The following is a 13,060-nucleotide window of genomic DNA, read 5'->3' on the forward strand; positions in this document are numbered from 1 at the left end:
CAAAGAGAACAACAGAACACCACTGGCCATCACCTACAGTCCCCAGTTATAATCTCTCCAACACATCCTTAAGGATCTACAACCTGTCCTAGCAGATGATCCCTCACTCGCTCAAGCTGTGGGAGGCAGACCTATCCTTGCTTACAGACAGCCCCACAACATGAAACAAATACTCACCAGCAACTGTACACCCTACAAGAAGAGCAATCCAGGAACGTACCCTTGTAACAAACCCTGTTGCCAGCTCTGCCCACACATCGACTCTAGTGACACCATCACTGGTCCTAACCACATCAGCCACACCATAAAGGGCTCATTCACCTGCACATCTACTAATGTTATATATACCATCATGTGCCAGCAATGCCCCTCTGCCATGTACATTGGCCAAACCGTACTTCACTACACAAAAGAATAAATGGACACAAATCAGACATAAAAAATAATAACATCCATAAACCAGTCGAAGAACACTTCAATCTCCCAGGACACTCTGTCACTTACTTGAAAGTTGCCATACTTCTACAAAAAACTTCAAAAACAGACTTCAAAGAGAAACTGCTGAGCTAGAACTCATCTGCAAACTTGACACAATCAAACTGGGTCTGAATCGTGACTTGGAATGGTTCTCTCATTACAAGAAGTAATTGTCACTGTTCACACATTCTCACCTCCTAATCAATGGTTGTGACTAGGTCTCAATTACTCTAACTGAATGGTATTTGCTTTTATCTACCTTCCCCATTGTTGTTACTTACCCTTGGATATGTATATATATAAACTCCTATGTGATTTCTATTCCTTACATCTGACGAAGTGGGTTACAGCCCATGAAAGCTTATGCCTGCAGAAATCAAATTTGTTAGTCTTTAAAGTGCTACAGGACTCTCGTTGTTAGTGATACAGCTATGCCAGAAAGTACAGACACTATTCCAGGTAATGTTGTGATGCCTAGGAGATGTAAACCAGAAAGAGTGCGTCAACCACCTCTCAGACTTTACATATACTGACTGTAATTTTGATGGTAATGTATTTGTAACTTTTTAAGTGTCCTTTTACACTAACTGGGGAGTAGTATGTAGCTCATAGGAATTGGGCAGTATCCCTTTAAATAGTCTGAGAGCCCTTTCTGGTCCTCACTATCTTCTATGTTCCAGAAGGTACCACCATAACCTTGCCAGAGCCACAGCATATATATGTAACTAGGCCTTGCATGTTATAGACTTTTAGTAGACCCTGGTTTGTCCCACTGTGCCCATCTGGTTCTTTTCATATTACATATGTTGTGAAAAGAGCAAAATACACAATAGGTAGTGATAATATAATATCTCCATGTCAATCTTATTTTGCTTTGTGGCACAGAAAGACAAAAATCTCATACAATTACTAGTTCAATTTTCACTGCCTCTCCTCCCTGCTATGTCCGTTTGTTGTTAATTTGGAGACTCTTGTCTCTCTTCTAAGAATGTCCATTTACAATGTAATCTCTTAGAGGGTAATCCCATTAGTGATAATCTCATTTGCTGAATACCCTTCCTAAAGAGCAATTTTATCAATTGACCTGTCTGCTGCTGCTCTGGAAATCATGTCCTGCCAAACAACAGTTGCTAAATAGCTCTGAGCTTTCTACTCCTGCTCTTGCGGAGGTCTTGCCTGAGAAACTGACTGAACTTTGTTTTTCCCTTTGTCACACACACTTGATGGCTCCTGTCAATTGGCGATCACAATTTTTCCTGCCCGTAGTATAAAAGTTATAATATTTCTAATTCCTGGAAGGTATTGATATTGATCTCAAAGACCTAAAGAGTTAAAAGTATTTATAAACTCTCTCGCTGTCCAATACTAAACAGTGAGAGATAAGTTTGGTGTTATTTTCTACAGAGAACTTGGATTTACTTGCATACTTGGCAAACATTCAAAAACATTTGTTCACATTGAAAATGTATTGATTAACCACACAAAAAAGAACAAGGAATTAAAACAAGCATTTAGATTAAAAGAAAAGAGTTAATTTTATTCTTAGTAGTGATGTGTGAAGAGCATTCACCTATCCTGTTTTGAACCACAGACAGACAAGGTAGAGAGACAGAATAGACAAGACGGGTGAAACATGACTTTTGTTGGTATTTTTGGAACACGGGACCACTGGTTAATTATGAGTGGATGCTTTGGTTGGCAAGTCAACCATGACACTTGCTGGTTGGACCCTGATTCACACGGGGTTGTCATCTGGGCTAGATCCTTTCCCCTTAGGCAAGGCAGACTTGAATGCAGCATAGTTGATTTCAGGATGCAATAAAAAGCTGAGAATAGGAGGAGAGAGAGGGCAGAAAGTGACACAAGGAATGGAAAAACAAACAGGATCTTATGTGCCTATATGGTGAGAGCAATTCCCACTGATGGGCTGAGGACTGGATGTCATGATAATGTGATGACTTTCAGCACTCATAGATGAAAACAAAGTCCATAAAATAAGAGGAAGCTCAGCCCACCTTTCTCTTGGGAAGAAAGTCCCTTAGCTTGGTCTATTCCTTCAGACATTAGACTGAGGAAGCTAAAATGAGTCAAGCTGAGTTGCGATGTTGGCAGCTCAGGAGTTGAGCTGGGAGAAGATGATGATTCTTTCTGCACCCACACACCCTTCCCTCCCAATATCCCTTTTTAAGAATCCCAAAACAAAGTAAAAGTGGGTGGCATATTTTATTCTCATTATTTTGTTCTCCAATTAAATCAATTTCCGCAAGGCCAAACTTGGCATAGGTAACTTTGTTCCCACATTTTCTTGTTTACCAAGTATGATCTCACCATAGTCCTTGAGTTATATCAGTAGGTCATTCTTGTTTGGACTAATTCATTTTCTGTCTGGTTTTCTTGCACCTGTTCCTAACATTTATTTATGAAAATAACTTGACCTGTTTTCCATGGTTAGTTCTGAAGGAGGCAAAAAGTCAGAGGTTGTTGTGACAAGTTATGAACTTTCACATACTTTTCACAGTTGCTTAGGGCAAACTTTTAGGTCCAATAATCACAACAGAATCAACACAGGAAACAAAAAAAATGCATAGCATTTAGCGAAACAGATGTCTGATAAGTACAGGGTATAGTACTGCACCTCCTGACTGAAAAGACTTTAGATAATTAGAGAAAAAGGATCTAAAGCACTTTTAAGGTAATTCCATTTTTAAGGATTAAATCTGACTTTCTCTACTGGCATTTGTTTCCAACAGTACAAATAAGGTATTTAGACATTGCCAAGGTCCTGGCATTGGGAACTGTTAAAACAGTGTACTGAAACACATTAGTGTGAATTACTGCTTTAAAAACCAGTCAGTCAGATGTACTGCACCAAATTTATCTTCTATTATGATCATGCTGATTTTTGTCTAAATACGTACGCTTTATACTCTAAAACAGCTCTCAAACTAGTAGTTCTGTCATTAAGTGTGTTTCCCTGAAGCTGTTAAAAACCAACAAAACATCAAATCAACAAATCATGTGTTCACAATTTGAGACACTGATCCTACAAAGGACTCCATGTGGGTTGGCTCTTATGCCCACACAGAGGACTCCATATAAATCCACCAGAGCAAACTCCTTTGTGAGATTAAGTCCATCAGGATCACTCCAACTCCCTGTAAAGTCAAGACTCTCACTGACTTCAAACAGAGTAGGGTAAGGCATTAAGAGAACAGTCCGATAGGCAAATGTTGTCAGACCCTTCCACAAGGGGATGGGCCCACTCCAAACATCTACACTGCAATTAAACAACCCCTTAGCCTGAGCCCCATGATCCTGAGTCAGCTGGCATGGGCCAGCTGCAGGATTTTAATTGCTGACTTGACATACCCAGAGAGACTAGATAGATGAACAGACTAAGGTGCATGCACAAATATTCCATACATTTACCCAACAACTACGAGGCTCTTGAAAGAAGGAAGCTTTCACATCTGTCTAACCAATTGAATAATATATATTTAAATATCATAATATATTTTAATGTGCTTCAATAGTAATAGAAAAGTAATTCAACGTGCTAAGCCAAAGTGCTTTCAGCAAAAGCAAGGAAGGAAATAAGAGGGATGTCATAAGAAGAATGTAATGGGAATTCATACTTCATATATATCAACAGCCAAGGTCAGTCCTGCTATAGGCAAGAATAATTCCACTGAAGTCAGAGAAGATGCACCCACTTACACCAAGATTTAATTTGGCTGTAGCAAGTAACCAATAAGTAAATGTTACTTTGGTCATGCAAAAGTGACATATTTACAGTAGTTATGGGAAGTACTGTTTTTATTTCATTGTGGCTTGTCTTTATTAGAATAGCTGCCATACAGAAGTAGTTAAATAATGTTGCAAAACAAACTAAATTAAACCAAAGAATTTTTTCTTTTGTTTTGGGATGGTATTCCGAATTTACTTGAATTTTATATTATGTACATACTATAACAGTGGCATCAGTAGCGACTCCATAGTTAAGGCTGCGTTGATATTTGCAGCTTTAGCCGGAATCAGTCCCCCTGCTTCACAATATAATGATTGAATTTTGTCTCTAGATTTAGCACAAGTAACTTCCCAAAGGAGAACTGAATTTTCTAGAATGATTTGAGTGAAATCTTTACTCCCTTCTAGGGGAAAACGATTAAATGATCCCTTTTGGCCACTTCCACATTTTCCTATAATTTTTGTAGTTTCTTCTAGCTAAACAACCTCAGTTCCCACCATTTCCAACCCTCCCCCTTCCCTTCCCACTCCCCCACACTGTGATAACATCTCAGACAAAGGTCAGTTTCAAACTTTTAAAAATCAATCACATAAGGAGCTAACTATTCCTCATAACCTAATTGAATTTTGCCAATATTACCTGATAGGACTGTTCGGATTAAGCAACTACTTCTGTTTTCCAATTCTGCCAACCTTCCTCTAAACGGGCAATATTTTGAAAACGGAAAAAAAAAAAAAAATCAAAATGTTAGTTTCTGGTTTTCATCAAAATTTTCTAAGCAGCTATATCCCAGACTGACCATCCATTGTCTGCCCATGCCCTGAGGAGGAGAGATGGGGCACTGGGAACATATAAGAGCTAAGCAGGCCTTTGGGAGCTTTGAACATCAAGGGGAGCTTAGCATCTGAGGAAGGGAGCTGTGGTTGCAGAGACGCTTTGAAGTTGAGAAGGAGCTCACTGTCTCTGGCCTGAGTCATCAGAGACAGAACTTCTCCTTCACAGCTATAAAGCACGGTGGTTGTAGAATAGCTGAACTGCCCAGGCCTGTCCCAAAACATTGACAAAAATATGACAAAACATTGGCCCAGCCCCAACCCAAATCTAACCCTAATATAAATTTAAATCTCAGAGTTTTCCAGTATATGCTCTGGCATCTGTAAACAAACTAGAGTTGTTACAATCAGGTCCTAACGCAGAGCAGCTGTGATCACTGCCTCACCACTATAAAAAGGGTGTTAGGATTACTCTTCCCTGAGTGCTACTGGGGTACTTCAGTAGATGATTCCATAGGGGAGTGCAGAGGTTCCTCAGTGCAGGGCGGTGGCTAAATGTCACAATCTAACCCTTATTCAGCAGCTTTAAGGCACACAACACAGCTTTCCCTATATGTAATTCAGAGGAAGAATCAGTGAACAATGAAGCTAATTTAACTCTACACCTGGGGCCTAATCCTCCAAGCACTTATTCATATGAGTGGGACCACTGTCGCCCCTAGAGTTCAACAGGACTACTCACATAATTTATGGATGGCCCCAAACACACACAAGCAAATATACCAGAGTACACTTGCTTGTGTATGTTTGCAGCCATCATAAATTATGTAATGCATTGGGGGTGAGTTGATCCTTAATTTTGCATATTAGTTTCAGGGTTATAACATGCTACAAAGGCGGGGTGGGTCTTGAAAAAAATCACCCAAAATGCATTTGTACTAGGCATTGGTAAGACCTGACCTGAAATGCTGCATACAACTCCGGTTACCCATGTTTAAGAAAGATTAATTCAAACTGGAACAGGTGTAGAGACGAGCTACTAGGATGATTATGGGAATGGACAGCCTATTTTATGAGACTAGAAGAGCTTGCCTAGTTTAAACTAGCAAAAAGAAAGCTGAGGGGATTTGATTGCTTTCTATAAATACATTAAGGGGGTAAATATGAAGCAGGGTGAAAAGCTATCTAAGCTAAAGGACAATGGTGGCACAAGAACAAATGGATATAAACTCCTATGAACAAGTTCAGGTTGGAAATCAGAAGAAGGTTTCTAACCATCGGAAGGGTGAGGTTCTGGATCAGCCTCCTAACTTACTTTGTTTTAGGAGACAGCTGGGGAAATGTATGCGTGAGTGTGTGAAGGGGTTGCTGGTGATGGTAGGGTACAGGGCTCAACAGCCCTGGGGATCATTTCTGAGCTTTGTCTTATGTTTCTAAAGCTCATGCCTCATGGTTTCACCTACTCACCGGCAGGCATCAGGAAGGGATTCCCACCCCCAGTGTATTCTGGGAGGGTTTTTTGTTTGTTTGTTTTAAACCTCCTTCCTCTGACGCATCAAGGATGGCCACAGCTAGAAATGGGACATTGGTCAGGGAGAGCCGAGTCTTGCAGGTGGCACCAAGCATTCTTTCTCTCCGGTGTTTGGCTGGCTGGTTCTTGCTCACATACTCAGGGTCGGAAAGGAATTTCCCCCCAGGTCAGATTGGCAGTGACTCTGGCGCATTTCAGGATCTCATCAAGGGCAGTCAGGGCCAAGGGTCAAAGCAGGAGCAAACATGAGGCTGGGAGTAGCCGATGAGTTCGTAGGCAGTTCCAGGCCAGAGTTGATACCAAGGATCAGAGTCCAAGTCAAGTTTCAGGGTCCAAATCAGAAGATAAAGTCCAAAACAAGCCAAGGTGAAACCAGGAGTTCAAGAGAAAAGAACAGTCATGGCAGCTACAGAAGAACCACACCATTGCCTAGACACTTCCTGGAATGCCCCTTTGGCTCCCTGCCCTATATAAACCTATCAGGAGCCATGTGGCTGCCGGATGACAAACTCTTAAGGCTTTCTATGTCTTTGTCCACAGCAGGTCATGAAAAGTGCAGCGGAGGGTGGTTACAGCTGCTGCTGGGTAGCAGCCTGGAGATAAGTGGCTGTGTTCTAGACCCGTGAGGCCTAACAGGGGGTTTTCACCTTCCTCTGCAGTGTATGGCTGATGGTCACTTGCCAGATTATCTGGATGTATCTTGCTTAATATTTCCCTGCCATTGCAGGGGCCTCAGGCAGTGATGCACCTCAGTCCCTTCTGTTCTCTGCCAGTGGTACGTAATAGTGGGCTGTAATATTTTGGTCTCATTTCAGTTGTTGGGCTTAGTGGGCAGGTGCTGGTGGCCTGTGATATAAAGGAGGTCAGATGAGATGATCTAGTGGTCTCTTCTGGCCTTACTTGCTATGACTGTAAGACACTTTTCAAACATTAAGACTCACAACACAAGTGTAAGTGTGTGAAGTATAAATGTACATATTTTATAGCTAGTTAAACTAACATGGAAAGGGTCAAAAATGACTTCCACGCAAAAAAAATCAGTGGAAGAACAGGAATAGAACCCAGAAGTCCTGAATCTTAATTCTGTGCACTAACCACAAGTTAAAACTGCTAAAAAAATCCATTGCTGTTCATAACATGGTTATTGGGTATTTATGCATTTACACTGAAATAAATCAAATTCTAGCAGTAACTAAAGCTCTTTTAGTTTAGAGATGAAATATTCTATTTTATAATTTACATGCAGTAGGTAAGGCACTAAAGAGTGATTTTCTAGACTAGAAAAGCACATAGCAATAATATTTTTGAAACAGATCCAAGCTCCAAATGTTTATACAGTGGTGGGTAAACTGCAACAGCTGGCTTACTGAACAGGATACCTGGTCTAGACATTTAGACACAGATGACAGAACCCTAAATTATGTAGTACTAGTGTGTGTATGTTGCATATTTCATAGGCCTAAAATGGCTTTTAGTAAGCAAAATAGGTAAACCCAATACACAACTTTTCCAGAGACAAATTATTCTCCTCTGGAACACTAGTAATTTGGGAGGGGGGCAGGATCTAAAATTATCTCCTGTGTTAGGTTTAAGAGAAAAACCTTGAGCTGCCACATCACAAATTTTACCTTATAGGGTAAATTATTTATTAATATTAATTTTATTATTACTACAATTAATGTCTCAATAGCATCTAGAGGCCTCACCCATGATTATGGCCCCATTATGCGCTAGACACTGTACAGCCATCTAGTAAAAGACAAGCCCTACTCTGAAGATCTGTCAATCCAAATATGCAAGTCATTCAAAGAAGGGGAGGGGAAACGGGTAAAAACAGGTGGAGATGCAGTGACTTGCCTAATGTCACACTGCAGATACAGAGGCAGAGCCAGGAATAGAATCCTAGTCAATCAAGTCCCAGTCCTGCGTCTTATCCAGTTTTCCATGCTGCCTCTCTTATAGTACCAATCCTTAAGAAAAATAAAAGCAACCATACATTCTCAACGACTCACCTTTACCAGGTAATGTATTATATTTTCTAAACGTTCAGCTAAAATATTCAGAATAATTATATTTATTAGGCCTTTACTTAAATATCAGAGGCCTGTTATTACTTTCACTTACACCGGCTTTAAACAATTGTAATTCCACTGTTTCATTGGGATTACTTCTGATTTATAACCATTGCTCATGAATGGAGAAATAAGCCATGCTTATTACGTATATTTTTACTGAGTAAATATCTCCAGCCCCAAATGTCATGTTTCATTTTTCATTTCATAGTTTTTCTGTTGCAGGTATCTAAAGAAATGAAGTACAAATATACAAGGAAAAAATTAATCTTCAGATCTGGGATTTCAATTAATAGCATTACATGGCATCCTCAGATCTGCTCTGGATGTTTAGGCAGTCAGAATGTATGTGACACATGACATGCATCCCATTTCCTTTCTTCTCACTAACCTCCCTGTCCCACACAGAGAACTCATATATTTGAAGCACACACTAGAATTAGGGGAAACGTAAACAGCTGCAGAAAGCAAACTTTGGCTTCTAGAAACGCTTTTCACCTTCATCATGTATAAATAGTTTGTAAGTTATTATTAGAAATATTTAAAACCTTTTTATCAGTGATGTCTGAATATACGGATAGGGGGCAGAATATCAAACAAAATATTCATAGATCAATGGATGTATAGATTTTATAGATGTATAGATTCCTCAGTGGGGTTAGTAGCACCTCATGACTGATGGAATCAGAGACCATTGACATATCTAGTAGATCTTTGACCTGTACCCAAGCCAATCATCAACCACTAAGATTAACTATACTTTTGTGTAGCAACTCAATCTGAAGTCTGAGGGAGCAGGGTTCAAAATATCTGAGGCTATCATATGCTGCTGGAGTTGACTTATGGCAAGCCCTGGGAGAATAAAGTAAGAAAAACCAAAACAACTCTCTTGTATTTTTATGAAATGAAGTTTTTGTGACTCTATGTATTTCTCTCCCAGCCATAAGCAAATAACAACTCTTCATTTTTTTCAGATTATTTTATGAAGATTCATCAAGTAAATTCATTGACAAATATTATACTCCAGCTCTACTCACTGCCATGCTCCCCACAGAAGGGAAGAGAAAGTCTGTGTGATAACTGAGGAGGTCATTGACAAGTGTGGAGAGTTTGCTCAAGGTTCAGAGAACAGCATGTGAGAGTGTTTATCACAGCATATCTTTTTCCAATGAGGAATTAACGAGCCAGTCAGTAAGACACCCAGTTATTCCCAGATCACAGTTACTAGCCATGACAGGCAAGTCTGGTCATCTAGAGCCTTCATTTGTGAAACAGGATGAAACTCGTTTGGAGAAAGACAATCTCTCTGGCCTTGACACTGATCCCACAGTTCCAGAGGGACTGATGTGCATCAGCTCAATTTTCTTTGAAAAGCTCCTCCTCACTGAGGCATGTTAAAGCTAGTCCACCTACCCTGTTCTGTTTCATCACCAGTCTTCAGACATTGGCACTATATTCTCCTTGTTGCTTCATTGTTGCAATACACCACTCCCTTGTCAACTAAATTAGTACTACAGCATAGGATGAAGCACAGCCACCACAATGCTGACTCTGAATAACATGTTATATAGCAAGGAGGGAGAGGTTCTTTTGTTTAAAATTGTTTGTTATACATTTAATTTAATTTTAACAAAAAAACAATTTTCCCTCTCCTCCTCCTCCTCATTGCTCACACAAGATCAGAATCCCATACATGGGTATCCTCCCCAGTATCTTCCAGTTTTGATTCATTTCACCCTGACTTAAATTCCTCTCAGTGACTGCTGCTCTTCCCTCCCTACAGTATACAACTTGTTCAAATATAAGAGGTGAAATCTTGCACCACCACCCCCAAATTCAGTGTCCCATTGGCTTCAATGGGGGCAGGATTTCACCTGAGGTGTTTCACTTGTCACAGAAAAATAAGAAGAAAACTGCAGCCAGTCAGCAAACCCACATGAGTGCCAGTAACTGGGGCAGGAGCTACCTATGAACAATGGATACTTCCTTGAGGGGGTGGGGGAGAGAAGAGAAAGAAAAGGAGGGTAAAATGACTAGGCAGAGGGACTTCTGCTGCTTGCTAGGACATGGGCTGTTAAAGGCTTCTACCTAAAAGTTTCTCCTGGTTTGTTCCTCAGTGGAGGATGAAAGGAGACTCTTTGTCATGTATAATTAAGTCACTTGTAATAATGAGGAAAACTGCAACAGCTTTGAATTTTTATTTGATGTGCTTTTTTTTCCTTTCCCTTCAACCTCATTAATCTTTCAAATGGGGGCAGGGTGGCCTTTCAACAGTGTAGTCAAAAGTCTAATGGAGGAGTTCTTTTCAGTGCATTAGCAAACTCCCCATTTTCCTGAACTCGGACTCTTGTTGCATTTAAATACTTTAAAATACTTTCTCTTGATTTTGTTCTTCACTAAACACTAATCTCACCTGTGCTACCATCCCAAGGTTACCTCATTGTGCAGTCAGCAGCGCCAGCAGCCCTATACATCAGAGCCTGGTACTGCAGTTTACTATTTATTTGGCATGTTTTAATGTGTGTAGGTGTTTGAAGAGCATGAACAACAACAACAACAACATAAGAAGGGAGACTGCATTGGACAAATAACTCATTAAGGCTATCGTTAACTACCGCATAAGCACATATACACTCCTCTTCTCTTAAAAGGCATCACAGCATTACCTGAAAGTAAGCAGGTTCTCGTTTCTTTGCACCAAGAATGGAAATAAGTTCCAGAATTGAGGTGTCCGCTTCACCAAACACACCCTGCCACCATAATTAATCCTTGGGATGGTTTCCTCAAGTACTTTGACATCACATTGGGAGAGGAGCAGTCTTTTTAGAAAGTCAAGGCAAAACCTTGGAAACTTGGCTTTATCTCTCGTCTCCTCACTGTGCTGCTCAATTTTTATTACACTTTAATGGAGAAAGAAAAACAGGTTCAAGAGCTAAATAATCATGAAAGTACAGTGTGAGAACATTACATTTTCTATCATTTTGCATGGGTGCAGAAAGCCAATTTTGCTTAATATTTGGAAGTACTTGCAGCACTTACCTTAGTCTGAGGAATACAGCAAACCACTATGCCTTGCTCTTCATCTGGAAACAACCCCCAAGCACTATTAAGTGGAGATGGAAAGTGGCAGAATGGTAGCAGTTCAGACCTACCAGCAGTTGTCTGTAAGAGGGAGAGAAGATGCTTTCCCCTCAGTGACTTATGACATCACTTTATGCATTTTCCTTTTCATATATATTACACATTCACTGCTGCGATGGTTCAACTTATGTTTTGGCTTGTATAGCTGAGCAAGATCTTTGGCTGAACACTAAGTCTGAGTGCTTTGGTTTATCTGCCTACTTGCAGGAGACACAACTGCAATCTACACAAATCACCATCTCAGCATAAGACCAGTGGACATTGTTTTTGATTGCAAACAAGTTACCTAGCAACTGGTAAGTCAGATCTCCTTAATTTCCCATCCTACTACTTGTGACTTGTAGTGTGAGCTAGGGCAAGTCATCAAACCACTTTCACGGTCAGTTTACATGGAGAGGTTAATATTTACCTTCCTCACAAGAGTGTTTGTAAAATGTTTCAGAGGATTTTGATTATTAATGTTAATGGTTACTACTTCTAGTCTGTATAGTGCTAACAAAGATTTACTCTTCACAGTTTGAGACTAAGGAAGGCTGGCCAAGTCAAGAAAGAGGCCAGTGTGTTTATGTGACTGTGCAGGGATGACTCCAAGATGGAAGGTGGGGTATGTACTTCAGTTTAAATGTGCAGCTTGTTCATGAACATACTAGAAATGGCACCTTCTGATAGCTGCCACTGCATCTATTCAGACAGACATCTTGTTAATTAGAATTATGTAACTTTAAGGACACGGGGATTATAGATTAGACATCTGTTTAAGCAACTACCCGTTCAGGATTACCTCAACACCCAGGACGTACCAAAGTGTAACCTATAAGCTTTACACTGCACTGTTTGACTTTGGGTGGCACCCACAAAAGCTATTTAAGGTACCTCTGTCCCCCACTATGATCCACAACACTCCCATTGGATCCTGCAGGTGCCTAAATTATTATTGTTGTTGGGTTGTTTTTTTTAATTTAAAGTGTAAGTTCCCTAGGTGCCTAAATTTCTGCCTCTGGGCACATGCACTGCTCTCACTCTAGGTGTCTGGATGCCTGTCTCCTGCCTAATCCCCAGTGCAATTTATGAAGCAGGGGAAGACAGGCATTCAGCCACCTAACTTGTCCAATAGGCATGATCTGGTAGGCGTCCTCTGAGCATGTTTACCAGTTTGGGACCCATTCAAAGGCCAGGAGGATGTGGCCTTTTAGCCTATGGTTAGAGTAATCATCTGGGTTCAATTCCCTCTTCCCGGGTGTGGGGGGGGACAAGCAAGAGCGAGGAGAAGGATTTGAACAGGGATATCCCACCTCTGAGTACTCTAACCTCTGAGAGT

At 40.5% G+C, this 13,060-nt stretch overlaps 1 long non-coding RNA gene across 2 annotated transcripts in view; it reads right to left on the bottom strand.

The window, feature by feature from the left end:
- Window positions 1-2,022: 2,022 nt before the first annotated feature.
- LOC137167002 (uncharacterized) overlaps window positions 2,023-13,060 on the bottom strand; it is a 29,503-nt gene continuing 18,465 nt past the window's right edge. Inside the window, exons 2-5 of one of the 2 annotated variants that reach the window (XR_010923917.1) lie at window positions 11,641-11,763; window positions 11,268-11,501; window positions 4,865-4,923; window positions 2,023-2,303 (exon numbers count right to left, since the gene is read on the bottom strand). This is a non-coding gene — a long non-coding RNA (uncharacterized lncRNA). The remainder of the gene's footprint in view (window positions 2,304-4,864; window positions 4,924-11,267; window positions 11,502-11,640; window positions 11,764-13,060) is intronic. The other variant, XR_010923918.1, reaches the window with a different exon arrangement.

The sequence above is a fragment of the Emydura macquarii genome, unplaced genomic scaffold (genome assembly GCF_026122565.2).
Source record: "Emydura macquarii macquarii isolate MOO-44397 ecotype Brisbane River unplaced genomic scaffold, CSIRO-AGI_Emac_v2 contig_2897, whole genome shotgun sequence".
NCBI lineage: Eukaryota > Metazoa > Chordata > Testudines > Chelidae > Emydura > Emydura macquarii.